We start from the raw sequence: 12,179 nt of genomic DNA, 5'->3' as shown, positions 1-12,179 counted from the left end.
CTTCCCAGTTTTAGCACTGGAGTTCCATGACGTGGTCATTTAACCAATCAGTTCAGACTATAATTGTGACAAGACAGCTCTGAGTGCTGCTGCTGATTGGCTGACATCCATGGGGTCCTGAGTCAATATTGGGGTAGAATAAACTCACCAAATATGCAATATGTTCACATAGGACACATGAAGCCCACATGCCCCTGAACTCCTGTGGTTCCTGGTGGACTAGAAGGGATGGTCACCTGAGCCTTCTTTGGAACAGAACACAGGACTATATGGACTGTCTAGGGTTTGCTCGGCTGTCACAGTGCAGGTGGCGTTAGGGCCATCCAGCAACGGGCCCTCAAAGGAAGTCAGCCTGGGTGTATGGGCTGTCAAGGCCCCCCCAGTTTCCTAATGGAGGTTCAAGACACTGCACTCACTCCAGAATGGCTTGAGCCTAGGAGTTCCCTGGGAAACTGGCTGGACACAGCTTGGCCTCTCCACTCCCAGGCTCAGCAGGATCCAAGGGAGCAAAGGGATAGTAACAAACCCGTTGTTTTCCTGGAAACTAGGCAAGGTTGGGGGGTCACTGCCCTAACTAATGGGGAGCCCTTGCCTTGAAACAGGAAAGTAGGGAAGGGGTACTGAGGCTGCCACCATCTAGCAACCAGCTCCCCCAGGAGCCAGCTGCTGGTGCATAATCTAGTGACATGCACAGTCTGCGATGGTTAATATTAGCAACTCTACAGGACCCAGAACCACCTAGAGAATCCTCTGGGCATACCCATGAGGAATTGTCTAGATTGGGTTAACTGAAGTGGGAGGCCTCACCCTAAAAGTGGGCAGCGCCATTCCGTGGGCTGGGGGCCTGGACTGAAAAACGGAGACCGTGAGCCGAGCACCAGCATTCACTGTTCTTTGTTCCCGACTGCAGATGCTACATGACCAGCTGCCTCATGCTCTCGCCATCATGGATGACTTCTCTGCCACAATGGACCTACCCTTGAGTTATGAGCTCAAATCAACCCTTTCTTCTTAAATTACTTCCTTGGGTAATTTCTCAGAGCTTCAGAAAAAGTAGCCGTCACATCCTGAGTGAACAGCAGGGGGCGCAAAGGCGCTGTGCTTGTCTTGGATCTCCAGTGGCCCTCCTGCTCCCCTACTTTGCCTTCACTGCTGTATTCAAAGGTCTGAATTATTAGACGCCCCCCCTTTTTTTTAAAAAATAAAACTTCACATTTAAATGTAAACATTTAAAATGATATTTATTTAATTATTTTAGAGGATGTGTACCCCAGCATCTGTGTGAGGCTCAGAGGACAGTTTGAGGGAGTTGCTGTCTCTTCCCACCACGTGGGTCTTGGGGAATGGAATCAGGTCCACAGGCCAGCCTACCTGCTGCCTCTTCTCACTGGCCCCATCCTGTCAGTCCTATGCTTGATCGAAACATTCCATGAGAATTGTGTTTGCTGCTCCATGACACTGCTGTCGTTTTAAATAGAAATAACCGCTTCCACAGATGATGCAGAGCCACCCCCAAGGAAGTGACCCAGGTGTCACCATCTGCAGGACCACAGACCTATCTGGCGCACCGGGGAAAGGGGACTGCAGGCCTCCCCATGTTTATTTCCTCACGCATGCTACAAACTCTGTCCAGGAAACGGTGGGATGTTCATCCTCAGGCCCATTGAGAAGCATTGCCAGCTGCTTCAGACATTTCATCTTACCTCCGACCACATGCCGCCATTTGATCCAGCTGTTTCCACCTCACTCTGCTGCAAACAGCCCTAGAGGAACAGGAAACAGAAACTCAGGGAGGTTGGCCAGTATGTGGAAGGCGATGTGGGGCTTGGGGCAAAAAGCTAGGCCTGGCTGGGTCCAAGGCTTTCCTTCTTGTCTTGATGTCCTTTGACCCTGAATACAGAGTTGCTGGGGTATAGCCTCACTTCAGGTCCACTCAGAACACAGAGTTGCACTCCAGCTAGCTGAGAAGATCTCTCTTCCACAGGGCCAGCCTTCACTCCTTCTCACACGCAAGACAGTGGGGCCAGAGTGGGAAGTGCTTTCTCCACAGTGGCTCGACACTCCATGTTTGCGCTCCAGACCTCAATTTATGGAGATCTCTGGACACACATGGTGGGGGCCTGAAAGGGCTTAGAAGGATGTCAGTGTGTGTGTGGGCAATGTGTGTCCCAAAAGCTATAAACAGGGCGTGTTTTCTTGGGGGCATCATTTTCATTCAAAGTTTGGAAAAATGTTCTTGTTTATAAGTAAGACAAACATGGCTGTACCACAGAATGGAATGGAAAGCTCAACTTTACAGATAAAATGTACAGCTTCAAAGGTGCTTGCATTGGGGACAGCTTGTGTGGGAACTCCTTTGCTTTGACAACTTGAAGAACATACTAATCCATCAGCAACTTTTTGAGCATCTACTACACACAAGGCACTATGCACATAAGAGGATAGAAGTTGTGAGGTACAGCACCTGCTGAGGAGCCTAGGCTCTAGACAGGAGTCTCAGTTTCATCTTCATCACCACTACCATGCCTGTCACCTCCACCATCATCACCTCAACCACCATTATCGATATCATTACCAATCACCATCATCACAATCATCACCACCATTATATTACCGTCATAACTACCACCACCATTATCATCATCACTACCATCAATGTAGTCACTAATTCATCACCATATCGCCATCATCATGTTTGTTACCATGGGGATGGCTATGACTATCACCATCGCCATCTTCCACCTGGCACCTGCTAGGCAGTGGTCCTTCCTGAAGGATACTTCCAGCGTGTAAGATGCCCATGTTCCCTTGCATCTGTGCTCTGCTTTGTCACTGGCTTCTTACTCTAGTCCTAGGAAGAAGGAAGTATAGTTTCTGATGGAAACCGGATCACTTCTAAATGCCGATCGTCAAATAGACAAGAAAGTCAGGGGGCAGTCCCTGATCGGCCATCTCTAGAGCATGGCTGTGTTCATCCTTGAAGAATGGTCTGAAGTTTGCAGCATGGACCTTGGATCAGAATGGAACTCAGGCATGAGCCATGGAAGCTGGCTTAGTCAGGGATGGCCAGGAATTGGTTTCTCTGCTGGCCACCGAGACTAGCCAGTGTTTGGGTAGCAGAGAATGCCGACTGGAGTTGACCACATGTGGTTAGAGGGTGTGGCCCCTGGGGATTTTAGTGCTGGGTTTTGTGTGTGGAGTCTTGTGGCTACTGACATCTTGGCTCCTAGTGCCACTCAGACATTTCCATCCGAGTTCTGGCTGTACTGGGCTGGAGGACTGGGGATCATGGGATTTTCCATCTGAAGAACCTGGGAGTTTGGAGGAGGATGCCTTTTTAGATTGTCTGGGGTCACCTGAGAAGTAGAGTCATGAGGCACAGAGGACTTTCCCAAGGCCACTACTTCCTCAAATGTTCCTGTGGCCTTTTTGGAAAACCCCAGGTTGGGATGCTTGAGTATGGAAGAGCAGAGTTCTGGACTGTGGGTGGAGAAGCCATGCACTCATGTTGGGATGTTGGGATGGAGGAGCCATGCACTCAAGTTGGGATGTTGGGATGGAGGAGCCAAGCACTCAAATTGGGATGTTGGGGTGGAGGAGCTATGCGCTTGTGTTGGGAGTTGGGCCATGAACTCATGTTGGGATACCTGCTTTATAGCATCCAGTCAGAGCCAAGGTCAATGTGCTGGTTAGTTTTGTCAACTTGATGCAAGCTAGAGTCATTTGGAAAGAAGGAACCTCAAGGGAGAAATGCCCCCACCATATAGGCAAGCCTGTGCGGGCGGCATTTTCTTAGTGATTGACATGGGAGGGCCCAACCCACTGTGGGTGGTGCTGCTCCTGGATAGGTGATCCTGGGTGCTATAACAGGCTGAGCAAGTAAGTCATGAGGAGCAAGCCAGGAAGCAACATTCTTCCAGGGCCTCTGCACCAGTTCCTGCCTCCAGGTTGCCTGGGTGATGGACCTGAGACTTGAGAACTGGAATAAAGCCTTTCCTTCCCAAGTTGCTTTTGGTCATGGTGTTTTATCACAGCAGGTGGAACCCTAACGATGACAGCAGAATTGAAGGTGTCTGTGTTTCCTTGGAGCTTTAACAATGACCTGGATGGGGTAAGGGCTTAAAATGGAGGTTCCTCCTCACAGTTCTGCAGTCTGGGGTCAGGTGGGTGGAACAGCCTCTGTCTGAAGACTCCCTGAGTACAGCCTCCACCTCCCGAATGCGGGGGTCCCAGGTTTAAGGCACCTTGTCTGGAGTTTTGTTTTTTGCTTTTTTATTCATAACAGGAGGTCAGGCGGGGCACACAGATTCAGGAACTTTTGGAGTCACACTCCCTTTGAGAGCCCCAAAGATGCGGATCCATCCACTCCTCCTGAATACATGCAGGAACTTAAATCCTGGTGTGCAGTAGAACGTCTGTGCCCATGGGTCTCTGTTGTAGGCCTTTAGGCTCTAAGAATCTCAGGCTGAAACTCAGTTTTAAAACACTTGAAAGTTGCCAGATGGTGGCACACGCCTTTAATCCCAGTACTGGGGAGGCAGAAGCAGGCGGATCTCTGTGAGTTTGAGGCTAGCCTGGTCTACAGAACGAGTTCCAGGACAGGCTCCAAAGCTACACAGAGAAACCCTGTCTCAAAAAAAAAAAATCAATCAAACAAACAAATAAAACAAACCAACCAACCAAACAAACAAACAAAAACAAACAAACAAACAAACAAAAAACATCTGAAAAATTTATGGACACCTGTGCAGAGCAGACTCTGAGGTGGACGAGCCAGGCTTGTCCACACTGATCCTGTGCTCTCAGAACATACTGAGACACTGGGACAGCCGTGTCCTGCCTTCAGGGCCAGGCACTCATGCTCTTGAAGACTTGGTTACTGCCAGGCTTGTACTGGTGAAGAAGTGTGCTGGCCCCTGGCCACAAGCCCTCCACAAGCCTTCAGATATGTAGTAATATAAGCCAGGACCTAGGCGGCAGGAGGCCAAGCTATTTATGCCGAGAGTGAGTTATGCCTTTTGTCCATTCCTAGAGAATGGACCTCTCAGATGTTTACAGAATAAAGATCCTCCCAGACCTAGAGATCAGGAAAGTGTTTGTTTCAGATGTCTGAGCAGCCTGGCTTTTCTTCTGGGGCTTGAAAAACCTGGCAGGTTCCTTCTATGCAGGAGTGCTTTAGGGTTCTTGTGGAGGAGGAGAGACAGCCATTTGTGGGGTGTCCTGAACAGGCCTGGCCCCAGGAAGCTGCATAGAGGGCCCTTGGAGGCCTGAGGAGCCTGAGGCATGACCCTCATACAAGGCACAGTGGCACTGTGGCACTATGGCAGGGCCTGGCTTTCTGGTGTGTTGTCAGTGGGCACTTGGGTGGATTCTTGGGTAAGCAGCTGAGTCTGGTCTTAGACTCACAGGAACTCAGCTAATTTTCTTGTTTTCACTTGGGGCTAGAGCAAGAACTGATCAGGCAGTGGTTCTCAACCTTCCTAATGCTGTGTCCCTTTAATACAGTTCCTCACATTGTGGTGACCTCCAACTGTAAAATTATTTCATTGCTACTTCATAACTGTAATTTTGCTACTGTTATGAACCGTAATCTGGTATACAGGATATCTCATATGTGACCCTTTCGAAAGGGTCGTTTGACCCTCCAAAGGGGTTGCAACCCACAGTGACCCTCCAAAGGGGTTGCGACCCACAGGTTGAGAAACACTGTTCTAAGGCCCTGTTTCACAAAGGCCAGTGAAGGGGCCCATCTCCATGCTCAGCTTCCCTCCACCCTGACCCTCATAGGCTCCTCTCTGCCCCTTTGCCCAGTAGGTGAGCTCTGGGTAACTCTACTTCACCGGAGCATCTAAGACTTCTTTTGCCTGCACACTTGAAAGTGTCTTCAGAGTTGCCTGGGGCCCCCCTGAGCAGGAGAGAAAACAGGTACCTCTAGGCAGGGCCTGATCTCTAGGACCTGGAGTCTGTCTGTAGACAGCTGTCATACTCCTTCCTCAAAATAAAAAGGCAAAAGAAAGGGCTTTCTTCATAGGCTGTTTAGCAACCTAGGGAGGTAAAAGCAATCAGGGACGTGGAAACGGCTTGGGGTGTTCTGTGTGCGCCCGCAGAGACTCGGGGGCCACATGCAGCAGGACTCAGCCTGCCTGGGAAAAGCAGAACAGGAAAAGCATGGTTGGTTGAGCAACTAGGAGTCCAGATTGGGGCTGAGGCAACCACAAGCCATGGGCGCCACAGCTGCCTGGCGTTGGCACAGAGGCTGAGCTGGCCATGGGGAGCAACCAGGCAGGAAGCACCCTCCAGAGCCAGGCCTTGCTGCGGGGCGGGGGGGTTGTGTGTGTGTGCAGTCATGGTTCTGCTCCTTCTTGTTGCCAGGTTGGGTCTGTGGCCCACTGCATCCTCTAGAGAAGCCCAGTAATTTGCTGGCTGAGCACAAAGGCTCTGCAGCTAGCTTTCAAACCAAGGCCCAACTGCAAGGTTCTCTAAGCAGGCAAATGGGGGTCCTCCAACCAATGCCTACCAGAGCCTGTCCTTGTGGGAGGCTGACTTCGACATTCTATTACCACACAGTCCTTGCGCTGAGCTTGTGGCTCTCCTAGAAGGTTCTCAGCCTGCCTCCCCAGGAAGCCAGGTGACTTGTACATGGGACTCTGTTCCCTTGACGGTGCAATGCCCTCCATGCCCGGCTCCTGCCTATTACCACCTTGGGTTGTATGGAGTTCATTCTGAAGTCTATGCAAAGGGCCCTGCTACAGAATGTTAGGAACAAGAAAAAAATCAGTGATATGTGTTTCATATGCCCCAAACTCCAGCACTTGGGAGGCTAGGATAGGAGAATCACCTTAAGTTCAATGCCAACCTTGGTAACATAATAAATTACAGGCCAGCCTGGGCTATGGTGTCTCAAAAAATAAAACAGGAAGGAAGAAAGGAAAGAAAAAGAAAGAAAGAAAGAAAGAAAGAAAGAAAGAAAGAAAGAAAGAAAGAAAGAACCATCATTCCTTTATTCAACCACCCAGACTTCAGCGGTTGTAATTTTGGTGCATTTCATTCTTCTTGGTTGTATACTTTTGCATATAATTTAAGCCACAGCACAGACTCAGCTGGATTGTCAGACCCTGTCATCTGTCAAGCATGCTTCTGCTGTGGTTTCCACAGCAGCATGGGATGGTCGGCCAACTGAAAGTGTTCAAGAAAGCATTTTGTAGGGGGATCTTAAACATGGAAGTCCCAAGGACAAAGGCACTCCAGTTTCAACCATCATCCTGGCTTTTTTTGTTGGTGGTTTTCAGAGACTGGTCTCATAGCCCAGGCTATCCTGGAACTCACTGTGGAGGCAGCAGTGGGATCCTCCTGCCTCAGCTTCCCAAGTGCTGGGATCACAGGCATATGCCACCATGGCTGGCTTTGGCATTTCATTTTTATTGTGTCTAAACTTTGCCACTGTAAGCATGCTAAGTATATCTTTCAGTGACATGAGATACGGTCTCATTGCTTTGCCGTCCGCTCGCCATTTCCAGTACTTGTTTAGCACCCCGAGTGAAACTATACCTAGCAGCCACCACCTCCTTGCTTCAGGTACCTGCCAGCTTGCTGTCACTATGAAGCTGATGCTCTAGGGACCTCACAGAAGTGTAACTGCAACCCCCGTCTTGTACCCGGCTTGTCCCACCAAGCAGAACGAACGGGAGGTTGGCCATGTTGTAGCATGGATCAGCCTGCTTTCACGTAGGAACAGGTCTAGAGCTGCTGGTCAGCCAAGCCAGAGCATGTGGCCAGAGAAGCCAGGCACAGAGTTCCCTCCATCTAGTCCAAGCTGAGTTCAAGCAGGGGCTGACTGGAAAAGGGACAACTTGCAGCATTAGCTGGGAACATCTCTGCATCCAGTCAGCCTCTGGTGCTTCTCAAGGCAGTCTGTCCGGAAAGTGTCTGTCTCTGCTGATGGATGGCTTCCCTCAGAGCAGGTGTAGGGTGCTCCACCCACACTCCCTCTTGGCCTGCTGACCGTGGAAAGCAGGAACAGGGCTGGGCTGAGTCCCAGTTAAGTTCAATCCTGCTCCAGAGTGGAGGGAAGGGGAAACCATGGAAGAAAGGGATAGAAGGAAGGGGGAGGGAGGGAGGAAATGAAAAACAGAGGGAGGAATAGAAGGAAAATTGGGAGAGTGTTCTTCACTAGACAGATCATTTACACAGTAAAGAAGAAAATTCCATAGGAATTTCGAGGCTGGCAGGACAATGAATTCTGCAAGGTTCTCTGTACCCAGGCTTCTCCCAGTGTGTTACTCTGACATTCTTAGCCCAGTGCTTCATGGTCTAAGAATGGACTGCCCAAGCTCCACCCATCACGTCTGCATCCTAGCTGGCAAGGGCAGAGAAGCGAAGACAGAGCTCCCCTTCTTTTGCTCTGAGAATGCACCTCAGTGTTCACTGTGCCAGCTTCAGCTCTCACCTGTGGGCACCGTTGGGCAGTGGGATGGGCAGTGCTTCCTCCCAATGAGGACTCCATGTGTTTACCAGAGACATCTCTAGACAGCTGAGGAAGAAGGGCCCTACACAAGGAGGGTTGCTCCTAGGAGAGCTGCCTTTGGGGAGTGTTCAGACCTCATCCCTAAAAAGGCTGTGCAGAAAGGAGCTGGGAACAAGAGTCGCTATGACAGGTGTTAGTAAGGTGGCACTTTCCAACAATGGACACTTTACATGGCAGTTGACAGGTGCTCCAGGAGGGACACCATCTTGCCTCTCAGTGGCTTCCAGAGCCCAGGGTCTGCTGGCTCACCAGGGAACTCCTCAAAAATTTGCCCTCAGGGCAGCTCTGCACCTCATATTTGGTGATTGCTGGTCTCTATCACACATGGCCACCCTGTATAGGGTGCTGTGCCAAGAACACCCTCCCCATCATCTCTCACTCTGGCAGCCAGACTCTGGATGGGTGGTGGTCTATTAAGTACCCTGGCCCATGGTACCATTGCTGCCTGGGAACCAGCCTCCAGCAGCACAGAGCTCAAAGGGAAATCTACAGTATCGGCCTGTACTAGACTTAAATATCTGAGGGGGTTTAGGAAAAAGACACTCACATTCTCTCTTGATGATTTCCTTCTTTATTCTCTATTCTTCCATGTTCTTTCATTGTTGATTGAAAAAAAAAACGTTACTCCAAGATGAAATTTTTAAGGCCTATGTGACAGCAGGAAGGTCCAACATCTTCTGATGGACTGGACTCTGAACAGCTGTACAAAGGCATATTTATTGATTATTACACAAAGTATTTCCTCATACCAAGGTCCCTAATCTTAATTTTCATGTCTTACTGAAGGAGAGCATCACATGCCTCCATGACTCTAGTCCTTTGTTATGTATCGTGTGCAATACACAATAATACAAGGGCCTCAGGTGTGCCTGAGGCACCTTGTGACCAAAGTCATGGGATGGCTGCAAAGCCCCTTCAGCAAAACAATCACAGTTATCCATAAGGATTCTTCAAGGTCAAGGTACCTCTAAAAACAGCTGTTCATTCTAGTATCTACCCCATACAGTGATTCTGCTAAATCAGTTGGGCTGCTTTGTGGTTTTGACCTCAGCTATGTGTCCTTGTGAACTTTAGACTGTTTTCTGGGGCTGTTCATCTTAAGGCTATTATCAACACATCTGATTTCACCTGAAGTTAAATAAGGCTTTGTTTCAGCTAATGATGCACACTGAAACCTGTGAGTACGTCTTTCAGCGTTAAGATTAAAAGAATTTGAGCCAGCCTGGCTCCTGGGACTCAATTATTTCTCCTAATCATCAACTTGAGCTACAATCCATGCAGCTCCCTAAGTGAAACTCACAGGTCCCAGCTGTGCAGCACCTCCCTGTATCCACCTTCACTCACCAAAACCCTGTGTAAGCCAACACCACCACTGTCAATCAGACAGGACAGCTTAGGGAAGGAGCCATCCCCACGATACCATACACAAGTCAAAAGACATTCCAGGGTCTGTGGTCCCAAGACCCTGCCCAACCAAGGTTCCAGGGGGCCACCTCCTGGTGGGCTGACACTCCTCTGACATGGCCACCAGCAGACGGCAAGTGGCAGGGCCAGGATCTGAACTTGGGCAGCAAATGTCACTTAGCTGGCTGGATTCGATCAGACACACAGATTAGAGGAAAGCAGTTTCTATCAGGAAACCCAAAGAAGAACATGTTCCACTCTGGAGGAAGGCATCGGCTGGCAAGGATACTTGGGGATGGATAAATCCAGAAGCCACCATCATCCTGTTAGTCCCATGCCTATGTTTTATGGCAGTGGCTGAGACAGAACAGTCATTACAAGATGGGCAGACCAGACCCGCTAGCTGAGACTAGTAATACCTGCTCTGTGCCGCTGCTAGCTGAGAATCAGCTTATCTCCAGCGTGGCTCCCTGGGCACATCCACTTGAAGGGGCTTGTCTCAGGGTTTCTATTGTTTTGATGAAACACCATGACAAGAATCGAGTTGGGGAGGAAAGAGTTTATTTGGTTTACATTTCCACATTGTAGTCTATCACTTAGGGAAGCCAGGACAGGAACTCAAATAGGGCAGGAACCTGGAGGCAGGAGCTGATGCAGAGGCCACGGAGGGGTGCTGCTTACTAGCTTCCTGTCATGGCTTGCTCAGCCTTCTTTCTTGTAGAATTCAGAACCACCAGGCCAGAGATGGGACCACCCACAACAGGCTGGGCCCTCCCCCATCAATCACTAATTAAGGAAATGTCCTACAGGCTTGCCCACAGCCCCATCTTATGGAGGCATTATCTCAATGATGTTTCCTCTTCTCAGATGACTATAGTTTGTGTCAAGTTGACATAAATCTAGCTAGCACAGGGCATCTTTTAGGGCTGACAGGCCTTTGGTTCCCAGTATATACAGACTTTTAGTGGAGTATTAGGTCACAACTTTCTGGGTCATGTTTATTGAGTCTATCTATGAGACTGCATCCTGAAACAGGAATAATGTGATAAGGGGTACATGCCACTGCATGAAGCTAGTCTTCTAGCCTCTTCTGCTATCCCTGAAGCTACATTACAGATCCTTCTCTGTAATGGGGCCTGAGTATGGGGTTGGGGTTCGGATATGGTCCCCCTTGGAAGGTGAGCTGTCCTGTAAGCCTTAGACAATCAATACTGAACCAAGAGAGTGCTTGGCAGTTTTCTGTCAATCAGCTCTGCTCAGACTTGAAGCAGTCTAGCTCCTGTACCCATGGGCAGGTGGATCTAGGGGACAGGGAAAGCCAGGTAGAAACTCTAGGTGTTCAGACCCTTCCTGAGCCCCGTTGGCAGTATAAGGAACACTGGTTCAGAGACAGGAGGCAGCTGGAAGCTCACCTAATTTCCCTTACACTGACAGATGGCTGGGAGATCACCTGTGAGGTGCTGCTAAATTCTGATGACTGGCTTTCTTGGAGAAAGCCCTGATTGCCTAGGGCTGGCCATTGCTGTGGTGTCAACACTCTCCCCACGGCTGACTTCCTACCACATCATGGTGCTGCTGGCCCAGAGGTGGAGAGAGAAGTGCCGGGTGGGTGGATTAGTGTATACGCACTAGGATGGGAAAGCAAGGGCAAGCAGGCAAAGCACAGTGCTTCCGTCTTCCATGTCCTATATACAGGCTGCCACCAGAAGATGTAGCCCAGATTTAGGGTGGATCTTCTCACCTACAAAAGTCCAGATTAAAGCTGGGTCTTCCCACTTGAGAAGATTTAATTAAGAAACATCCCTCATCGCTTCTTGGCCTTTTGGCTAAGATCAAGTGTAGTATCAGTTCTTATCAGTTTAATATCTGATACGTCCTCTATCCGAGGACAATATATTAAATGGATTTTTGGAACTAGGAGTTGGAATAGGAGCTTGCTCTGTCCACTCCACGCATCGACCTGGTATTGCAGTACCTTCAGGAACGGTGCACCAAAAAAAAAAAAAAAAAAAAAAAAGAAAAGAAACATCCCTCAGCATGGCAGCACATACCTTTAGTCCCAGCACTCTGGAGGCAGAGGCAGGCAGATTTCTGTGAGTTGAGGCCAGCCTGGTTTACAGAGGGAGTTCCAGGAGAGCCAGGGGTACACAGAGAAACCCCGTCTTGAAAAACAAAATAAACAAAAAGTAAATCATGAAATTCACAGGTAAATGAATTGAGCTAGAAGAAAATCATCCCGAGTGAGGTAGCT

General features: G+C 49.3%; 1 non-coding gene across 1 annotated transcript; it reads left to right on the top strand.

The window, feature by feature from the left end:
• Window positions 1–11,734: 11,734 nt before the first annotated feature.
• Window positions 11,735–11,925, top strand: LOC128104877 (U2 spliceosomal RNA). Its single transcript, XR_008216166.1, has one exon. It is a non-coding gene; the product is annotated as a U2 spliceosomal RNA (small nuclear RNA).
• The last annotated feature ends 254 nt before the right edge of the window (window positions 11,926–12,179 follow it).

The sequence above is a fragment of the Peromyscus californicus genome, unplaced genomic scaffold, assembly GCF_007827085.1.
Source record: "Peromyscus californicus insignis strain IS unplaced genomic scaffold, ASM782708v3 Scaffold_8__1_contigs__length_139910024, whole genome shotgun sequence".
Taxonomy (NCBI): Eukaryota; Metazoa; Chordata; class Mammalia; order Rodentia; family Cricetidae; genus Peromyscus; species Peromyscus californicus.
Note: the sequence above shows the minus strand (reverse complement) of the source record. Positions and strands in the feature narration are given on the sequence as shown.